Source organism: Pelodiscus sinensis, chromosome 28, assembly GCF_049634645.1.
Source record: "Pelodiscus sinensis isolate JC-2024 chromosome 28, ASM4963464v1, whole genome shotgun sequence".
Taxonomy (NCBI): Eukaryota; Metazoa; Chordata; order Testudines; family Trionychidae; genus Pelodiscus; species Pelodiscus sinensis.
Genome location: NC_134738.1, coordinates 7,051,644 through 7,070,371, shown reverse-complemented (window position 1 = coordinate 7,070,371; position 18,728 = coordinate 7,051,644). Strand labels below are relative to the sequence as shown.

The following is an 18,728-nucleotide window of genomic DNA, read 5'->3' as shown; positions in this document are numbered from 1 at the left end:
GACCAGATGGTCAGTTGCTGTGCAGTAGTAATGGGATGGGGTGGGAGGGAAGGGCTGTAATTACGAGAGTGCATGAAATTCTGTTGCTACGAGTGCTACAAAATGACTGAAGTAAAAGCATATTTAGATTCTATGCACATCTGACAGTGTATGCATATGAAATATAACTGCCTGGAAGGAACTTTCAGTCAGTCATTCTCTTTTTCTTATCAGTTATGAAATGCTGCAATACAAGAACTAATCTCCAGGGCGAACTGAAGCCCCAGAAGGTGCTTGTTAATAAAAAATAATTGTTACTGGAAGTTGATTAAACAATTTATATATATTTTTACAGAGTTTGAAATGATGGCTGAGAAATGAGCCAGGACGTGTTGGTTTAAGTATTCTTGACTTGTCATGAATGGTTAATTTTATCCAAAATTCTTACTGAAAAACTGGATGCCACATCTTCCCTTCAGCCACATTAATTGTTTATTAACATACAAAAGGACCGATGACCTTTCAAATCTCATGCTTATTGTCCCTCATAGGCAAGAGAAATGAGCCTTGTCACTAAGAACAACACTTGGGTCCTTTTTATTTTTAGGAAAATAACCTTTTAAGCAATGAACTCTTCATCAACTGCATTCTAGATTGTGTCCTTTAAATATAATAATGATGGGGCTACATGGACAACTCTGTTAATGTGCTCTTCATCTTTTAGTTTTGAGATTCAATGTATTTATTTAAAACACTACACTAAATCATTTAAAACCTATTATTAAATAGTGTACAGTTATAGATATTTCAGGATTTTAAAAGCATACAATAAAAGTTTTAGGAGTCAAGGTTTAATGTCAGGCACTAAAAGCAATAATTGATATTCCATATTTATTATGAGTAGGCTCGTCCAGGGTGTTCAGCATTGTGGGAACACAGGTCCTGATGTTTAACATGCATTATTCTTGTAGCCATGTTGGTCCCAGGATCACAGGCATGGAAAGCGGGAGTGGGGGGAGTGTTGTAGCACCCCCCAGGTTCTATGCCCCAAGTTCCAGCAGCCAGCTTTGCAGTTGGCTGTTTGGACCACTGTAGCCTGGGGGCTCTGCTGCTGGCCCTAGCTCCCATGCAGGCACCAGCCTGATGCCCGGGGCATCATTGCTAGGCCCAGGGTCCTGGCTCCTAGCCCCATACATGGGGTTCTGCCTGTGTCCCCTGGTCACCAGCCCCAGCTCTAGGGAATGACGACGGTGCAGATGGGGTAATGGAGGGGTGTAGCTGCCCAGCACCACTGCCCACAACAGAGATCAGGTTCCTCGGCTATTATCTTGCATTGGATTGCTAAATCCCATTTCAGAAACAGGTCCACTTAAAGGGGGGGAGGGCAGTGGGGAGCAAAGGAGGAAGTTGCGATTAAAAGGGGCGTAGGACTCCCACCCATTGCCAATGCTACTGCGGGAGTGGTGGCGACTAGAGCCCGGGTCCTTTTAAGTTGTTGCCAAAGCACCACTCTATGAAAATCTGAGAGCTTGTGGGGGAAGGGTTCAAAACAGGGGACTGAGCAGTGCTTAGTGCTGTCTGCCCAGACCCACCCCTTCTGGCTGCAGGCCGGCCCCCTTTACACCTTACCCTGGGGCCCACAGAACCACGCCCACCCAGCTCAGAAGTGAATTAGACATCAGGGGCGAGATTCACAAAAGAATTTAGGTGACTAGCTGCTGCCTTAGGTGCCCAAATATCACAGTTAGGTTCCTCTGGGATTCATAAAACCCCTGATGAAACTGCAGCTGAACCTGTAAACACCTAACCTCACTCCCGGGATGGAACAGGGCAATGAGAGCATAGGGTCTATTTTTATCCCATGTCCCTGACCCTCTTTTGCTCTTGGTAAGACTTCACAATGTATCATTTCCCCCTTTCTAGGAGCCATGACCAGAAACATGTAGCTCATATTTCATTACCTTCCAAGAGAAAGAAAGATTTAGCTCATTCTGACAGCTGCGTGGCAAAGTCCATAGTACGTGCTACTGTAAATGGGCACTAATGTAACACACTGAAATTCCAAGAAGCTCTGAGAACAGAGGGTAAAAACCAAAGTATTTGAAGATGTTGACATCTAGGAGGAACTGAATAGGCCCAGACAAAAGGCAGCTGAGCCTTTTTTCTAGGCATCACTGGTTTCAATTCAGTCAAATTCGGGGCCAAAAGATGCAGTCAATGTCCTGGCAATCGCTGTTTTAAATTAAATGAGCTGGGCACCCCAGTACAGTTAACATTAAGAACAGCCACTAATATTAATATTTAGAGCATCTACTAATCCTTGGCTCTCCCAGCACAGAGGCATAAAAGTAAAGTCCCATTTTTATGAAGCGCATTGTGTCTTCAGTAATAATTGTAGTAAGTTGAGGGTTAGTAACAGTTTACACAAGGGCTATGTCTACACTGACACCCTTTTCCGGAAATGCTTAAAACAGAACAGTTTTCCATTATAAGTATTTCCAGAAAAAGAGCGTCTACATTGGCAGGATGCTTTTTCGGAAAAGCCCTTTTTCCAGAAAAGCGTCCGTGGCCAATGTAGATGCGCTTTTCCGGAAAAAAGCCCGATCGTCATCTTCGCGATCGGGGCTTTTTTCCCCAGAAAAGACTACTGGGCTGTCTACACTGGCCCTTTTCCGGAACAGTTTTCCGGAAAAAGGACTTTTGCCCCAGCGGGAGCAGCATAGTTTTTCCGGAAAAACACTGACAATTTTACAGTAGATAGTCATTGCTTTTCCGGAAATTCAAGGGGCCAGTGTAAACAGCTCTCAGCCAAGGTGTAGTGGTGCAGCAGTGACTTTGTTCGCTTGACAACTATTATTGTGTGTCATTTGGCAATAAACCTGCTCTGGTCATTTTGATCCTCATGTGATTCGTGGTCTCTGGGGGCTCTCTTGGAAGTCTGTGTTAACTAATTGTGCATGGTTAATGCACTAGACGGGAGCAAACACATGCATAGACGCAGCCAAAAGTTTATCACCATTGACGGAGTAGAGGACCTGTCAGGACCCATCAGGACAAACCCCAAACCCTGACTAACAACACTGACTGATAACACTAGTTAATTAGAGCTGGTCAGAAAATGGAATTTGTTCCCTGGGACACTCCAATGTTTTGAAATTTGTTTTCATTCCATCTCAGAAAGAAAACCCAAAGTTTTCCATGGAGCTAAAGTTAAATTCATAATCGTCAGCATGTTTAGTTTCAATACACTAAATAAAAGAAAATGGTAAATATAATGTACATAACATTAGAATATTTTACTGTAATACAAAAGCAGAAACCTTTAAAAATTACATTATTGCAATGAAAAAGGAAAATGTCAAAACAATTATGTCCATGAAAAAAAGAACTAAAATCAACATGTTCCCACAAAATCTTTTGGTTCTGATGAAACTACATTTTCTGACACATTTCAATTGATTTGGAGTGGACACAGTCTATATCGGATTAGTACCAGTTCACCCCTTTGTGGGTTGATCCTGAACCCCTTTCTTCGAGTACCTCAGTGATTCACAAATGAGAGGTTCATGAGATACAATAGTTATTCATTTTGATTATGATGAAGTGCAGAGAACCAACATGGTCACACCCTTCATAAGATGCTTCTGCCTTATTTTGCATGGGCTGGATTCACCACAGCACCTAAGTTTGAGCTTAAGTCCCATTGACTGAAAATATGTATGCGCTTAGTTATTTCAAAATAGCGTTAGTGTAGATTTGCCACTGCTGCTATTTTGAAATAACCACTCCCCAGAGTCATTCAAAGTAATTGCTCCCCAGTGCTTCCTTGGGGCTTTAACTTGAGGGAGCGCATCCACATTAGGGGAGCCTGCCTCAGACTAATTTTGAAGCTTCCCTATAGTGTGGACACGCTATTTTGTAATAGTTATTTTGGGAGGTATTATTTCAAATTAAGTTATTTTGAAATCATTTCCTAGTGTAGACGTGCCCTAGGTGCCTAATGGGATTTTCAAAATTGCTTTTCTGAATGTTTTGGCCTCTAAGACTTTTGTAAATCTGGCCCTAAGGGTTTTGTTGGACTGGACTGGGGATCTCAACACCTGATAGGACTGAGCCCTAGAAAACCTTGGCCTTGTTCCCCGAGGTCACAAACTTACAGGAGCTGAAACCCTTTAAGGTTTCTTTAGCTAAGTGAACAAAATGGAACTTTTGACAGCATTTAGTTCCTTTGCTCTATAGCAAGAGCCAGATGCTACTTGATTAAAGTTGTCTGCAACTGACAGTAAGATTTCTGAATCGAGCAAGCTGCTAGACATGAAAGTCTTAGTCCATTAAGTAGCTGATCCAATTGATGCTAATGTTATTTAACATAAATTTCCATTTGGGCACCTGGTAAAAGGTTTGATCTATAAGATTTGTAATTTATTTAGCCATCCTTTAGTGTCCCTGTTCTCTTTATGTCCCGGCCATGTGTGTATTTTGTGAGCATTCAGAATTACAGTTGTCAAGCATTAGTTATGTGGACACAAAATACCCTAATGGAAAAAGGGGCTTATTCCATATACCTTCATGTATCTGTTTGGGAGAGGGGACATGCTTTTTGCCATTTATTGTGCTGACATGCTCATTTAAAATTGTATCATGTTTCAGACTCACACTTGCTTAGATCCCACTGACCTTTCATCGTGACTCCTAAGTTTTCTGTTCTCTTAGGGTATGTCTAGACTACATGGCTCTATCGCCAGAGCCATGTAGATTAGTGTACTAGACATACCCAAATGAAGCGGCGATTTAAATAATTGCCGCTTCATTTAAATTAAAATGGCTGCCGCGCTGAGCCGATCAGCTGTTTGTCAACTCAGCGCGCTAGTCTGGACGCTCCGCAGTCGACATCAAAGGCATTTGTCAACCGCCCCGGTAAACCTCATCCCACGAGGTATCCCAGAAAAGCTCTGCTGCATCCAAGGAATGCCTCTGCTTTTCTGAAAAAAAAAAATAGGAAAGTAGATGCATTTTTCGGCATCCCTGTAAACCTCGTTTTACAAGGAAGAAGGGATGTTCCCAAAAGAGGAGTTTTTTCTAACATTTGGCCCCATGTAGACATAATGATGACTAGGGCTTGCCAAGCGGCGGTGAGCCCCACCTGCCAGCCGCGCGGTTTCACGCGGTTCTGCGTCGGCTCTTCCGGGTTGTAATCTACTCGCTCCAGGCGAGTAGATTACGTTATTTGTTGAGCCCTGATGATGAGCACCACCATTTGGAATAGCTCTAAACATAGACTTCAGTCCCGACTTTGAATCCATACGGCTGGACCCTTAGGCTAATGCAAGCCCTATTACAGAGAGCGGAGCACTGCATAGGTGTAAGGATTTGCCCACATGGATCTGAGATGTATTATATACATAGAATTCAACATTTTAAAAGTGTCTGGGTGATTTGTGTCTAAGGCCAACTTCTAAAAGTGACTTAGGCACTTGAATGACTCGCTCCCACTAACAGTCAGCAGGACTAACCTGGTGATCTTAGATCACTGCATGTTTCCCATCACTGAATGTACTTATTCTCGTTACCCCTGTGATATAGTCTCAGAAAAGAAGCTGTGTTAGTCTGTAACTTTAAAAACCAATGAGTAGCCCTGTGGCACCTCAGAGACGAACAAAAATATATAGTGTCATGAGAAAAAAGACTCACTTCCTCAGATGAGCTTGAACTTAGGAAGTCTGTGACACAGAAGGGAATTGAAACCAACTTTCACAAGTCAGACACCTGCCCTAATCACTGGGCCATCCTTCTTCTCCGAGGGTGCGTCTAGACTACAAGGCTCCGTCGACGTAGCCATGTAGATGAGTGTACTCGGCAAAGGGAAACGAAGCGGTGATTTAAATAATTGCCACTTCATTTACATCAAAATGGCCAGCGTGCTATGCCGATCAGCTGATTGTTGGCACAGCGTGGTAGTCTAGACGGGGGATCAGCCGACCCCAGATCTTTGTCATCAGATCCTTTATGCCTCATGAAATAAGGCTTATAGGATCTAACGACAAAGGGATCTGGGGTCGGCTGATCCCCCGTCTAGACTACACCGCGCTGTGCCAACAATCAGCTGATCGGCATAGCACGGCGGCCATTTTGATGTAAATGAAGTGGCAATTATTTAAATCACCGCTTCGTTTCCCTTTGCCGAGTACACATCTACATGGCTCTGTTGATGGAGCCATGTAGTCTAGACACACCTCAAGAGTCTTAGGCTACTAAATCACTTTTGGGAGAAAAAAATGGTATACAGACTCCTAAATCACTTGGACTCATCTGTAAATTTGACCCATACTTGTGCTTAACCTTAAAATTCTACTTGTCCTGAAGGAAATGCATTTTATCCAGAACTCTGTTACTCAGCGAAATATAATGATCTTAAGCTTCAGAAATACAAAATAAGCAGTACAGTAAAACTCCAAGGCTACGTCTACACTGGCCCCTTTTCCGGAAGGGGCATGTAAATTTCACTAGTCGTCGTAGGGAAATCCGCGGGGGATTTAAATATCCCCGCGGCATTTAAATAAAAATGTCCGCCGCTTTTTTCCGGCTTTTAAAAAAGCCGGAAAAGAGCGTCTAGACTGGCCCCGATCCTCCGGAAAAAGTGCCCTTTTCCGGAGGCTCTTATTCTTACTTTAAAAGCCGGAAAAAAGCGGCGGACATTTTTATTTAAATGCCGCGGGGGATATTTAAATCCCCCGCGGATTTCCCTACGACGACTAGTGAAATTTACATGCCCCTTCCGGAAAAGGGGCCAGTGTAGACGTAGCCCAATAGTCTGGCATCCAATAATCCGGCACTCCTGATAGTCCGGCATCAAAATGGCAAGAGCCTAGTGAGCGAGCTTCGGCAAAAAATGAATCACAAGGTAACAGCGGCAGCAGCTGAACTGAGCAAAAAGGGTAAAAAAGGCTTAAAAAAACTAAAACATTATAGTATACTGTATACAGGATGTACAATAAAAAGGGTTAAGAGCACTTTATATACAGTATATAATGTATACAGTATATATAACCATCTTATAGTACTTCCTGATAGTCCGGCATATCTGATAATCCGGCACCACCTAGGTCCCAGAGGTTCCGGATTATCAGAAGTCTACAGTATATGGCATATGATGCATCAAACCCAATCCTGCTGCAAACCTAATACATATTGCTTAAACAAATACACATTATACCACTACATACTGGGACAGGCGTAGTGAAACAGCAACCTTGCTATACGGTTTAAGGCCTGCAGAAAGGTTGATGTCTCAGGTGACATACTGGCGAGATGATAAAAACTTGCCAGTGAACTTGCCTTCTTAAAAGTACCAGGGAATTTTCTAAAATGTTTGGAGTTGATTCCCTTGTGGACATCTTAATTGAATGAAGCTGTGGGTGATTTTAACTGGAACATTTAACTTACAGCCATACTGTCTCCTCTACTTTGAGGTTTGAGTCCTTGGGGGGTTTGTCAAAATGTATTGCTGTGAGGCAAGTAAGAGAAATAGTGCCAACATACACATACCTTAAGAAGGAGAACAACTTTAACAGCCAATTCCTTCAGGGCCCAATTATTTGCCACAGAATTGAAGGCCTGGGATACATTTCCAACTTCAGACACTTCCAAGTCTACTTTATTTTGCTGCCACACTCCAAATATTAACAGACAAAAACAAACATTTTACCTGAATCGCCTTTGCTGAAAGTGAGGTTATTTAAAGTTCCAACACAAAGTTTTGGTCATTTTAACCTCACCATCTTAATAATTTCCTGTGCAGGGAGCATAATTAAACACGGGATCAAATCTACAGCTTGTGAGTTTTGTTTTAAATGTTAATTTTTAGAGTGCCTATGGCTATGAGTTTCATATGTGTCTACTGATTTCAGGAGCCTTAAATTGTGTGTGCCACTTTAGACAATTTACATGGCTGGGTTTTTCTGAGTGTAGGAGCTCAGTATTTAAAAATAAAAAGTGCGCTTTCTTATAAATTGTCTCTGATTGGAAACGCAAATCCTGAAGCATCCTTAGTTATTTAAACTCACGAGCCAAGATTACAAAAGCGACTTTTTAAAATGTTTATCATGTTTTCAACTTTATTTATATCTTTAGCCAAAACCAAATATAAAAATGAATTGCTTCAAAGAAAAAAATAGAAATTGTATCAAGTCTTTGAAGATCTGAACTGAATTTGCAAAGTGTTGTACATCCAGTTGAACCCAAGTTTGATTATGATGGGAACTTTGCAAGAAAAGAAACATTTTCCTCCCCTTCAAGAAGAAATATATCTAATTTACGTCTAATACATCTAAAACAGATGAAAAGTTACACACCACAACCACCACCTGATATAAAGTTTTCCAAGGAGCCTAATTTACTAGATTCTGGTGACTCTTACAGGAGTAAAATAAAAAAAAAAAAGACAACAGCTAATGATCAATATACATGGACTAAAAGAAAGCAAAAGAAATAGTAAAAAACTATTGTAAAGTAAAATAGTACATGTTGGGTCAAGCCAGTCGAGAGATTTGGATCTCTTATGGACTTTTGGACTACACTGTCCCAATAAGGACATGAGTTGACATGAGATGAGAGGTGTGTGATTACGGGTAACATTGAGTACTAGTAGGGAAGTTCTGAAGAGTATTGGATTAGATAATGCCAGAGAGATAACTTTATGGATAGGAAGAACATACAGAATATGGCAGTGGATGAAGATAACCTACAATGGTTCAGATATATGTGGATAAATTATTAGGGTCATATGCATGTCTAACATAACTCCAGACTTTAGAGGAGTAGATTCAGCCTAGGTGAGTCTGAACTCTTAGGCCACGTTTATACTTATGAGAAGATCGACACGCCTAAGGTCGATCTAGCATTTGATTTAGCTGGTCTAGTATAGACCCATATATTGAATGCTGAGGTCAGCCCCCGCCAGCATTTAGTACTCCTCCTTGTGCTCCCATTGGCCTCCCCCTGTGTGGATGCCACCACAGCTCATCTTAAGGAAAGCTGACTATAGCAACACAAAATGCACAACATTTTCTGTTAGCTGGAGTTCCATATCTTAAGCCGATCTGCCTGCTCTAGTATAGACCAGGCCTGAAAGTTTTGATTCTGGAGGTGTATCCTGGCCCATTACACACCTATCATGTGACCTTCAGCAACCCACTTACCCTTTCTGTGGATCACTTTATGCATTTGTGCAACAGGGAAGCAACACTTGCAGACTTCAATTGGCCTTTGAAATGTTAAAGCAAGTGTGATACTGCAGTGCCCAAGAAGAGGTGTCACATAATTGCAATTTACCAGCCATTTGTTTGATTAAATTAAAATTCAGAAGCACATTCCTTTGTGTGTGCCAAAGTCAAGTAGGTAGCACAACTGAATCTCTCTGATTGAACTACAGCTATCACAGCCAATCAGCACCCATTCTTAATTTCCTTCTTAAGGCCCCTCTTTCCGGATAGCTAGGAGCTGGTAGGACAGAACTGGTAGCATCAGAAAAGTTTTGGGAAGAGGAGTTTTCAGATTTGTTTGCAACTATAACAGAATCTCAAAAGTGTAATATTTATCAGTGGGAATTGGAGCAAATAACTCCCCCCCCCCCCAAATAACTGGGATGCTCAGTTTTAATTCAGAGAAAAAATGCACCCTGCACCTAAAGATGAGATCAAAGCAGTCTCTATGGGAATAAATAACCCACAACAGTGCATTATGTTATAGCTGGAGATCAGAAGGAACTGGAAATCCTATTGAACAGAGAAGTTCAAAAGCTTGCCAATAGTAGTGTCTGTAAAAACTCCACATTACCATAATGGCTGGTTTATTTGCTCGCCACACTTCTTTAGTGGCTTTATGATTTCCACTCAGATGGTTTGTGAAATGTACCAACAGAGGACTCGCCCCGTCTCATTAAATAAACAGCCAGACATGTCGTGAAGAGATTAACTCACACTAGAAAACACTGGGAGGAAGGATTAAAACTTGGAAGTCTGGGTATTGGCCTCTCGAGCAACGTAGAGGGCTGAAATAGGGCATTTTCAAAGTTCATAAGGCCCTACCCACCCTGCAGGATGGCTCTTGGAACAGGTACAGGGCCAGGCGGGGACAATTCAAGTGGGTGGGAGGAGAGGGAGTGGCTTGTGTGCTTTGCAATCTAACTCATTTTGGAATGATGGGCAGCCCACAGTAAGCCATAAATTAGAGCAATCCCTGGCGAGCTAGAACTAAGGAGGTTCAAATGTGGCATGAAGTCACTTTTAGCTCACCCATTGACAATCCCCTCAAAGCTGTGTCTTCTCAGCTGAATGAGGCAGCACAGAACCTGGCCCTCCACCTCCCGAATTGGTGTCAATTAAACTCAAGGCACATGTGCCATTCACTCCCGCCCCTTCTATGTATTACACACCAGGCCCACCCTTGGCATGAAGCTTTCAATATATTTAATAAAATTAACCAAGTATGTAGATTCTATCCCCAGAATATGAGGCAAAGGTGGGGGGGGCACAGATGGTTTTAATGATGGGTGCGATAGCTAGTATTTGCCTTTCATGAACAGCTGGAAATGAATAAAACCAGGATAACCAGTCAGCGCTTAAAAAGACAAAGGCAGTTTTCAGGCCATGCTGAAGAGTGAATATTCATGGTGTTGGGGAGACCATGGTTCAGAAGGCAGGAGCCAAGAAGGTTAAAACAAGTTTTTTCATACAGTATTTGATTTGCATCCAGTCATTTCACATCCATGCACATTAGTATGAATGAATCCAGTAACCTGGGTTGTGATTCTGCAAGTTGCTCAGCAGCAGGACAAAGGAGTTGTAATAATGGATCGCACCCACAGTCCAGCTAGTCTCCTTTTTCCAGCAATTGTCACCACCAGATGCTTCAGAGGAAGACGCAAGAGACCCACAGTAGGGTTCCTTTTTAACCCTTAATCTCAAGTCTTACATATTATCACTCAACAAAAAGCGCTTTTCTAGGGGTTTGAAACTTACTGGGAGAACAAGGAATTTACTATGATAAATATTACAATAGCACCCAGAGCCTCAAATATACTAAGTGTTGTTCAAAACTGTAGTATAAAGTCAGAACCTGCCCCCCATAAGCTGACACTCAAGGTTAACAAATCTCTTCTGCAGAAAGTTAAACCAGTTTCAGAACCAGGCCATACCTAAGGAAAACTCATATAGCTTCCCTATATTGCTCATCAAGATCCAGACATCTGCCTGCTATCATTAGATCTCCTGGCCACTCAGACACAGGTACCTGATGCTTGGATCCAATCATGCTAGTTGTTCATCTGAACTGAACCTTACTAAATAAGTATTTTTCAAAAAAGTGGTATCGACTTCCAGTATCTCCAGTTTACAAAAATCCTGTCCTGGGGTGCCAGAAAACAGCATTTTGAACAAACAATGAAGCCCATGAGTATGCAGCATCAAGAAAGGTGTAGACAATCCCAGAACAATCAAGTCCCACTCACCATACTACCGGGGAAGCGAGAGACCTCCCTATGTCAGAAACATTGCTATTTGGACTGTTAAACCAAAGGAGAGTGGAAGTCTCACATCTCTGGAAAAATGGAAGGTGATGATGGTCACTTAGGGTACATCTACACAGCAACATTATTTTGAAATAACTTTGTTTGCATTTACACAGCCAGCAGTTAGTTTGAAATAATGTTGAAATACTGTCAAGCTGGAAGACTTCTCAGACTCCTGTAACCCCCTTTGTACGAGGAGTAAGGGAAGTCGGAGGAAGAGTGCCCTATTTTGAAGTAAGTGCTGTGGAGACACTCCCAATTTCAAAATAAGCTATTTCGAAGTAAGTTACACAATTGACGTAGCTCAATTTCCGTAGCTCATTTCGAGTTAAGCCCTGCTGTGTACTCACGCCCTTAAGGATGAAAACCTCTCTGGGTTTGTTCCTCACTAATTTCCTCTGTAATAGGTGTGATGTAATGGCATGCTCAGAACATAGCAGCTTGCAGATTTTCAAGCTGAAATTTATCTAAAGAAGCCTCTCTTATCTTCCATCTTTATTGTATTAGGATGAAATAACTTGTCTATTACCAGGAGTCACAACTGAGAGAAGGATTTTAAAAATGTGCATGTCTGTAACAGCAATTTGCTGCTGCAATGTGGTATATACATTGAATGCTTTGGATCCAACTGATGTAGGAAGTGGGTCTGGCCCACGAAAGCTCATCACCTAATAAACCATCTTGTTAGTCTTTAAAATGCTACATAGTCCTGTATTTTGTTTTGGATCTAACTCTGCAGCTATGTCTAGACTGTGGAGTTTTTCCGAGATACCACCATGTATCCGCCACATCCAGGGACATTTTTTGCAGAAGAACAAATGCGCTCTTTCAGAAGCCCTATCTTCATCATGCCATAAGGAAGGGCTCTTCCAAAAGAGGTTTTTTCCAAAATTTGGCCTAGTGTAGACAGGCCACATTTTGGAAAAGCCTCTTCCAAAAAACGATTGGAAAAAGGTACGCAAATTGCGGAGTGCAATTTACGTACCTTTTTCCGAAAAAAGTGGCAGTCTAGACGTAGCCTGAGTTACTAAGGTCCTTTTATGCCACTGCAGGAAAAATGGCCACACAGAATGGTAGAAATGTTCCCTACAATGCTCCCTCCATGGGGTGGAGAGAACTCTAACCAGCATACAATCTGCAGAAAGTTTCTGCCTTAGGCCTTGGAGTGAGGGACATAAAACAAGGGCAAGGGACATGTTCACAATGCACTATGCTACAGCTGTTCTCTGCCTTTCAGGACCTGTAAGGAAACTTTGGAAGCAGAGTTTAGGGTTAGGCTGCCTCAGCATATGGGTAACACTAAGATAGGGTAAGGCATCTTGCTTTACTGCTTCTCTGTTGGAGTAACTGGCTATTTAAAGGCTGCAGACCTATTACAAGTCACAGTGGAAAGCAAGTGAAATCCCACTAAATTCAAATTAAAAACATAAGCAATATTAGTGACTAGATGGGGGATCAACCTGCATCCCACCTGATTTCGCAACTCCCATGACTTGTAATCTTGCTCCCTGATATCTCACGCCCCAGATTGCTCTCCACCCCCCATCCCCCGACAGAATTCAAGTCCACAGATGAATAGGAGGCCATTAGCTACTGAGAGGTAACATGTTTCAGTAGTTAGGGCACTGGGCTACAATTCAGTAGTTCAATTCCCAGTTCTTGCACAAAGCTGCTGAGTGACATTGGACAAGTCACTTCACCTTTTTGTGCCTTTGTCTTGAGAACTTAGACTATAAACTCCATGGAGCAGAGACTTGTCTCCTCCTGTGTATTTATATCCCCTAGTCCAGTAGGGTAATGTTCTCAGTTGGGATTTCATGTAAAGCTGGGTAAACAATAGACATCTTTTAATTCACTGGAAATATAACAAAAGAATTGAGAATAATATTGGGGGTCAAACCACAAGGAGATTTTTCTAAAATTTCAGTGAATGCAAATTCTGAAATACATTTCATTTTCAATACAAAAAATGCCAAAGCATTTTGTTTGGATTTTCAGCATTTTTGTGAAATGGGATGAACAATCACAATTAAAATTATTTCAAATGAAAAGTTTGAAACTTTTCTTTGTTAAAGTATTGAAACAAAACATTTACTTTGGGGGAATTTTAACAATTTGGCAAGATCAATAAAAAATCCTGGAATATGTTCATGTCACTGAATCTATTTTTTTCCTCTCAAAAAATGATGTTGGTCAAAAAGTTTTGCTCAAAAAGCTCTGTGTGATATTGTCATAATGGGATTGGTGCTTAATCTGCTCACTACACTGCTAAATCCTCAAAGAATCCAAATCTTCAATGGGAATTGTACCTGTTTACATCAAGATTGGACTTGGCCTGTAAACATGGGTTAAGATGGCTCACCTGGGACAGGCAAATTGATGCTGCAGGTGATTTTTGGCTGAGAGATTGCTGTTATGAGGACATGGTAGACAGTTTAATTTGCAATGGAAATGACTGAGAGGAATATCAGTGGATTCATCTGTCACATCTGTCAGACCACCAACTGCATATATTGCCCAAGGCAATGATGGCATTGCTGGTTTGATTTGTTGTTGTTGATTGCTTCCTTCATGCTAATTCATTTTACTGTGCTAGGTTGTTTCAGGGGCTCATCTGTTATTAGTAATAATAATAATCAGCCTTGCACTTCTGCCCAAGGAATTCAAGACACTTTACAAACATTAATTAAGCTTCACAACACCCGTGGGGTAACTCAATTTGAATGGTCAGTCAAGTTCGGTTTGAGAGGAAGGAAGGTCGTGGCGACAGAAGACCTGGATCCAGTTCTCAGCTCCACCCGAAACATTCCTTGGGTACATGTAACCTGCACAGGCCCTCCGGTGGGGGAGCGGGCAGGACAAAGGGAGCAATTGAAGTGTTCTAACACTGTAGTCATTGGGCCGCCAAAGCTTACGTCTCAAGGCGGCCTTGGGTTGAAGGCAGACAATTCACTTCGTTTGTACAACATTCCTCAGCGTTAACTACCGCAGTCCTTTGGTTTAGTCATGAGATATGGCCTTCTGGCTCTACCTCTTACCAAGTCCACCTCTCTCTAGGTATGTGTGTGTAAGTGAAGCACTCCAAATCAAAAGGACAAGAGTGCCACAGCCTGCGAGTGGCCTGTTTCCTTCTTTCAAGCAATGGAGGAGGAGGAACTTCTTATTGTTTTTAATAGGTGTTCTCCATAATACTTTCACCTTAATAATAAACATGTTTGCTTCTCAGGAGCTGGGTGGGAACTTGTGGGAAATCCTGGCAGTTACTGCTCTTAGCCTTTGGAGAAAAGAGCTAAGTGCAGCTGACGGCTGCCCAGGCAGTCTGGCATGCTGCAGATATCGCCGTGTGGGCAGGGAGTTTGTGCTGCCTAGTAAAAATCCTGGTCAGGAGGAAGGGAAAGAGCTGAGAACTTACTTTTGGTGGACCACCAAGGGGGAATACCTGTGTGGTTGCCACGAAACTGAAGAACTATAGAAGTGGAAAATATGCAATTCAAATGTTGGAAACATCTCTCCCCCCAGTTACGACTGTCACCCTCCCCTCTTTCTTCATAGGGGTTCTGCAAGCTCTTTTAGCCCCTACGATTGCAGCAACCACCACCTGGGCCAAGCCGAAGGGCTGGATCTGAGACTCTGTGTCCCCTCCCTCCCAAACTCAGGCTCCGATAGATGTCTGTCCTTCAAAACCCACAGCTAGGTTTTCTTTGTGTTTACAAGTTCATCGCAGGTTGCGGCTTCAGAGCCAGAACACAAGCTAGGCAAAACAGCCTGTTTATTTAAATAGCTTGGCCTATGATCGCTAACATGGAGGAACAGGTAATCAGCAGACAATCACTGTTTCCTTGGGACATAGCCTCAAAAGGCTGTGGTTTTGCATAATCAGAGGTGGGGAATCTGCAGTAACTTTTCCTATATATCCTCAGGAAAACCTGTTAACCAACCTCCCCCCCACCCCCAGATTAATTCTTGTCTGGCATATTTTTCAGCTTAGTCTTTTGAACTCATCAGGTCTCAGATCTAACATATTTCCCACCTTGCAATGTTACATATAATCCTGGCCCACAGTAGTACCTAAACTATTAATTTAATACAAAGGATCCCAAAGATACTCAACATAATTCAAAGACGACTCCCAAGGGTATTGCAGGAAATAGCCACTCTTGTCTAGGGATGTTAAATATTGGTTAATTGAATAGTTGATTAACCTCATGAATTCTTATCAGTTACACAGCTATTCTATAGTCCCTAGGAGTGGGGCCAGCAGCCAGTGCACTCCAGTCCCACTCCCAAGAAGCCCCTTACCACTCTGTATCAGAGGCAGTAGCGTGAGGTGCCAGGTAGGAGCTGGTATGCAAGGGGAGCCAGTTTTAAAACCAGCTCCCCTCATGGACCGGCAGCTGCCACCCTGTGCTGCTGCCTCCGATACAGCAGCATGGGGTGGCAGCAGCCTGTCACGTTACTGGCCAGTAACATGACACAGCCCCTGTTTGGAGGCAGGGAGGTCTGAGTTTCTGGACCCAGCACTAGCCAGAACTAAACCAGGCTGCCTGACCGCCCTGTTCCTAATACCCTTTAAATGCCGAACCGCAGCAGGGTTAGGTCCTGGACCCATCACAAACCAGGACTGAGCCAGGCTGCTGGCCAGCTGGCTAAAAAATTAACTGGTGGGGGAGGGGAAGGGTAATGTACATAGTCTAGTTAATTGACTACACTATTACATCCCTAATCTTGTCACACATCAACATGAGGAACATAAATATTACTGTCCCCTCTTAAGCAGACAGGTAAACTGAAGCATGCCAGAGTTTAAGGATTTTAAAAAGATGAGCAGTGATTTAGGGGGGGTGTCAGGGTGCAAGCCCCCACTGTGCCTCAGTGCCCCCAACTGTCCTCATATAGCCCCCTCAGGGTAAGTTACAGTCTGTATGGGTTGCTCATCATTGGCATTGGGATTATCTCCTCGACCTCGCTTACCTAAGCCACGCTGTGATCCGCCTCCAAACCCGGGGCCTTACCTCTGGCCCCTAGCCAGGGGAGCCTTAGCTGGCCTTCTCCCAGCCCTTGCTGGCTATCCCCAGCGGGTCTCCCTCCTGGGAGCTCCTGCTTCCTCCACAATCAGCCCCTCACTGGCCCCCTTCTAAGCACTGTGCTTCTCTATATATAGCTGCCAGCTGGGCCCTCTCTCGCCCTAACAGCTTCAGCTGGGCTCTCCGAGCCAACCGGGCTTCTCTGTATAGCTGCCAGCTGGGCTCTCATTAGCCTAACAGCTTCAGCTGGCTTCTCTGTTCCTAGCCCCCGCTCAGGGCCTTAGTTCTGGTCTTCAAGGGCCAATGCAGGGCAGGTGCCCTGCCACAGGGAGGTGTTTGACATTTACATACTATGAGACATGATTTTGGGGTACTATCCTGCAAACCCCCTGGCAGCAACATGCCCACTGAGATCAACTGAAGTTTCACACATGAAAGTTTCACGGGAATGAGCTCTTACAGCCAGAGTCTTCCCATTGATTTCAATAGACTTTGATTCAAGTCTTTAATAAGTAATGAAAACAGAGACAGAAAGAACTGCATAGAGGACAGCCAAAGGATAGAAGCCCAAAAGAGTGAGAAGAAGGCCGACCATTTCACTGCTAGAATGTATTTAATGAATGCTAGTTATCAAGACAAACAATTGGAACTATAACTTGTTCATGATTTTCCCCTTTCCATGAAAAAATTCTACAAACATGAATATTCTTTTGTCAAAAAAAATCTTTTTGTTTTAATCAAAAATAGAAAGGTTCTTTTATGCCAGTTTGTAGCAACTAAATTAAATCATCTTAGTTCACTGAGTGCTTATTTTGTTTCCCCTCACTTTTCCAAGAAAAACTGTAGATAAATGTTCAAAAATTGGCATGTCTCATGGACTCAGACTCTCGGTCACTATGGCAGCTTACAGAGGCACAACATGGTCTGACTGTCTAGAGCACAGAAACAATAATAAATAGACAGATTCTGTGCGATTCTGTATTCCCTATTGATAATAGCAGTACCTAAGCTAAAATACACCTACCCTTCTGGCATAGGAATGTTGCAGCAATTCTGCAAACAACTATGCTAGAAAAACGTAAAATACATGAAGCGGGTACTCATTCTGTGCAGTTACGATGGTTCTTCGAGACGTGTTTCCCTAAGAGTGCTCCACTATAGGTGCTGGTTTGTCTCAGTGATGCAGGTCAGAGATTTTTCCAGCAGTTGTCTTTGGGGCCGCACATGTCATAGATGCCTCGGGGCATTTGTGCTGTAATGTATGTGGCCTGATCCTTCTCTGTTCCTGCTCTAGTCCTGAGTATGATATACGTACTCTGAAGCAGAGGGGACACACATCTTGAAAAACCATTGTTACAGCACAAGGTAACATCTTCAAGTGATATCCCTGTGGGCACCCCACCGCAACTCATGAAAGCTTATGCCATAATAAAACTGTTAGGCTGCGTCTAGACTGGCAAGTTTTTCCACAAAAGCAGCTGCTTTTGCGGAAAAACTTGCCAGCTGTCTACACTGGCCGCTTGAATTTCTGCAAGAACACTGACGATCTCATGTAAGATTGTCAGTGTTCTTGCGGAAATGCTATGCTGCTCTCATTCGGGCAAAAGCCCTCTTGTGCAAATTCTTTTGCACAAGAGGGCCAGTGTAGACAATGTGGTATTGTTTTGCGTAAAAAAGCCCCGATGTGAAAATGGCGATCGGGGCTTCCTTGCGCAAAACCGCGTCTAGATTGGCACAGACGCTTTGTCGCAAAAAGTGCTTTTGTGGAAAAGTGTCCGTGCAAATCTAGACACTCTATTCCGCAAATGCTTTTAACAGAAAACTTTTCCGTTAAAAGCATTTGCGGAAAATCATGCTAGTCTAGACGTAGCCCTAGGGTATATCTACACTGCATTCCTCCTTGGAGAGAGGAATGCAAATGCAGACAAGCGAAATTGCAAATGAAGCGAGGATTTGAATTTCCCGTGCTTCTTTTCCATACCTGCGTCCAGCCACTATTTCGAAATACCCTATTTCGAGATAAAAAAATAATGTCAATGCGGTTATTTTGAAAGAACCCCTTTCTTTCGAAATAACCATTAAGCCTCATTTTTTAAGGAGTAAGGGTTATTTTGAAAGAAGGGGTTTCTTTCAAAATAACCACGTCTACATGGCATTTT

The 18,728-nt window shown here is 42.8% G+C and overlaps 1 long non-coding RNA gene across 1 annotated transcript in view; it reads right to left on the bottom strand.

The window, feature by feature from the left end:
• Positions 1-16,646, bottom strand: part of LOC142820948 (uncharacterized) — a 186,890-nt gene extending 170,244 nt beyond the window's left edge. Inside the window, exon 1 of the long non-coding RNA XR_012897977.1 lies at positions 16,558-16,646. This is a non-coding gene — a long non-coding RNA (uncharacterized LOC142820948). The remainder of the gene's footprint in view (positions 1-16,557) is intronic.
• Between the last annotated feature and the right edge of the window lie 2,082 nt (positions 16,647-18,728).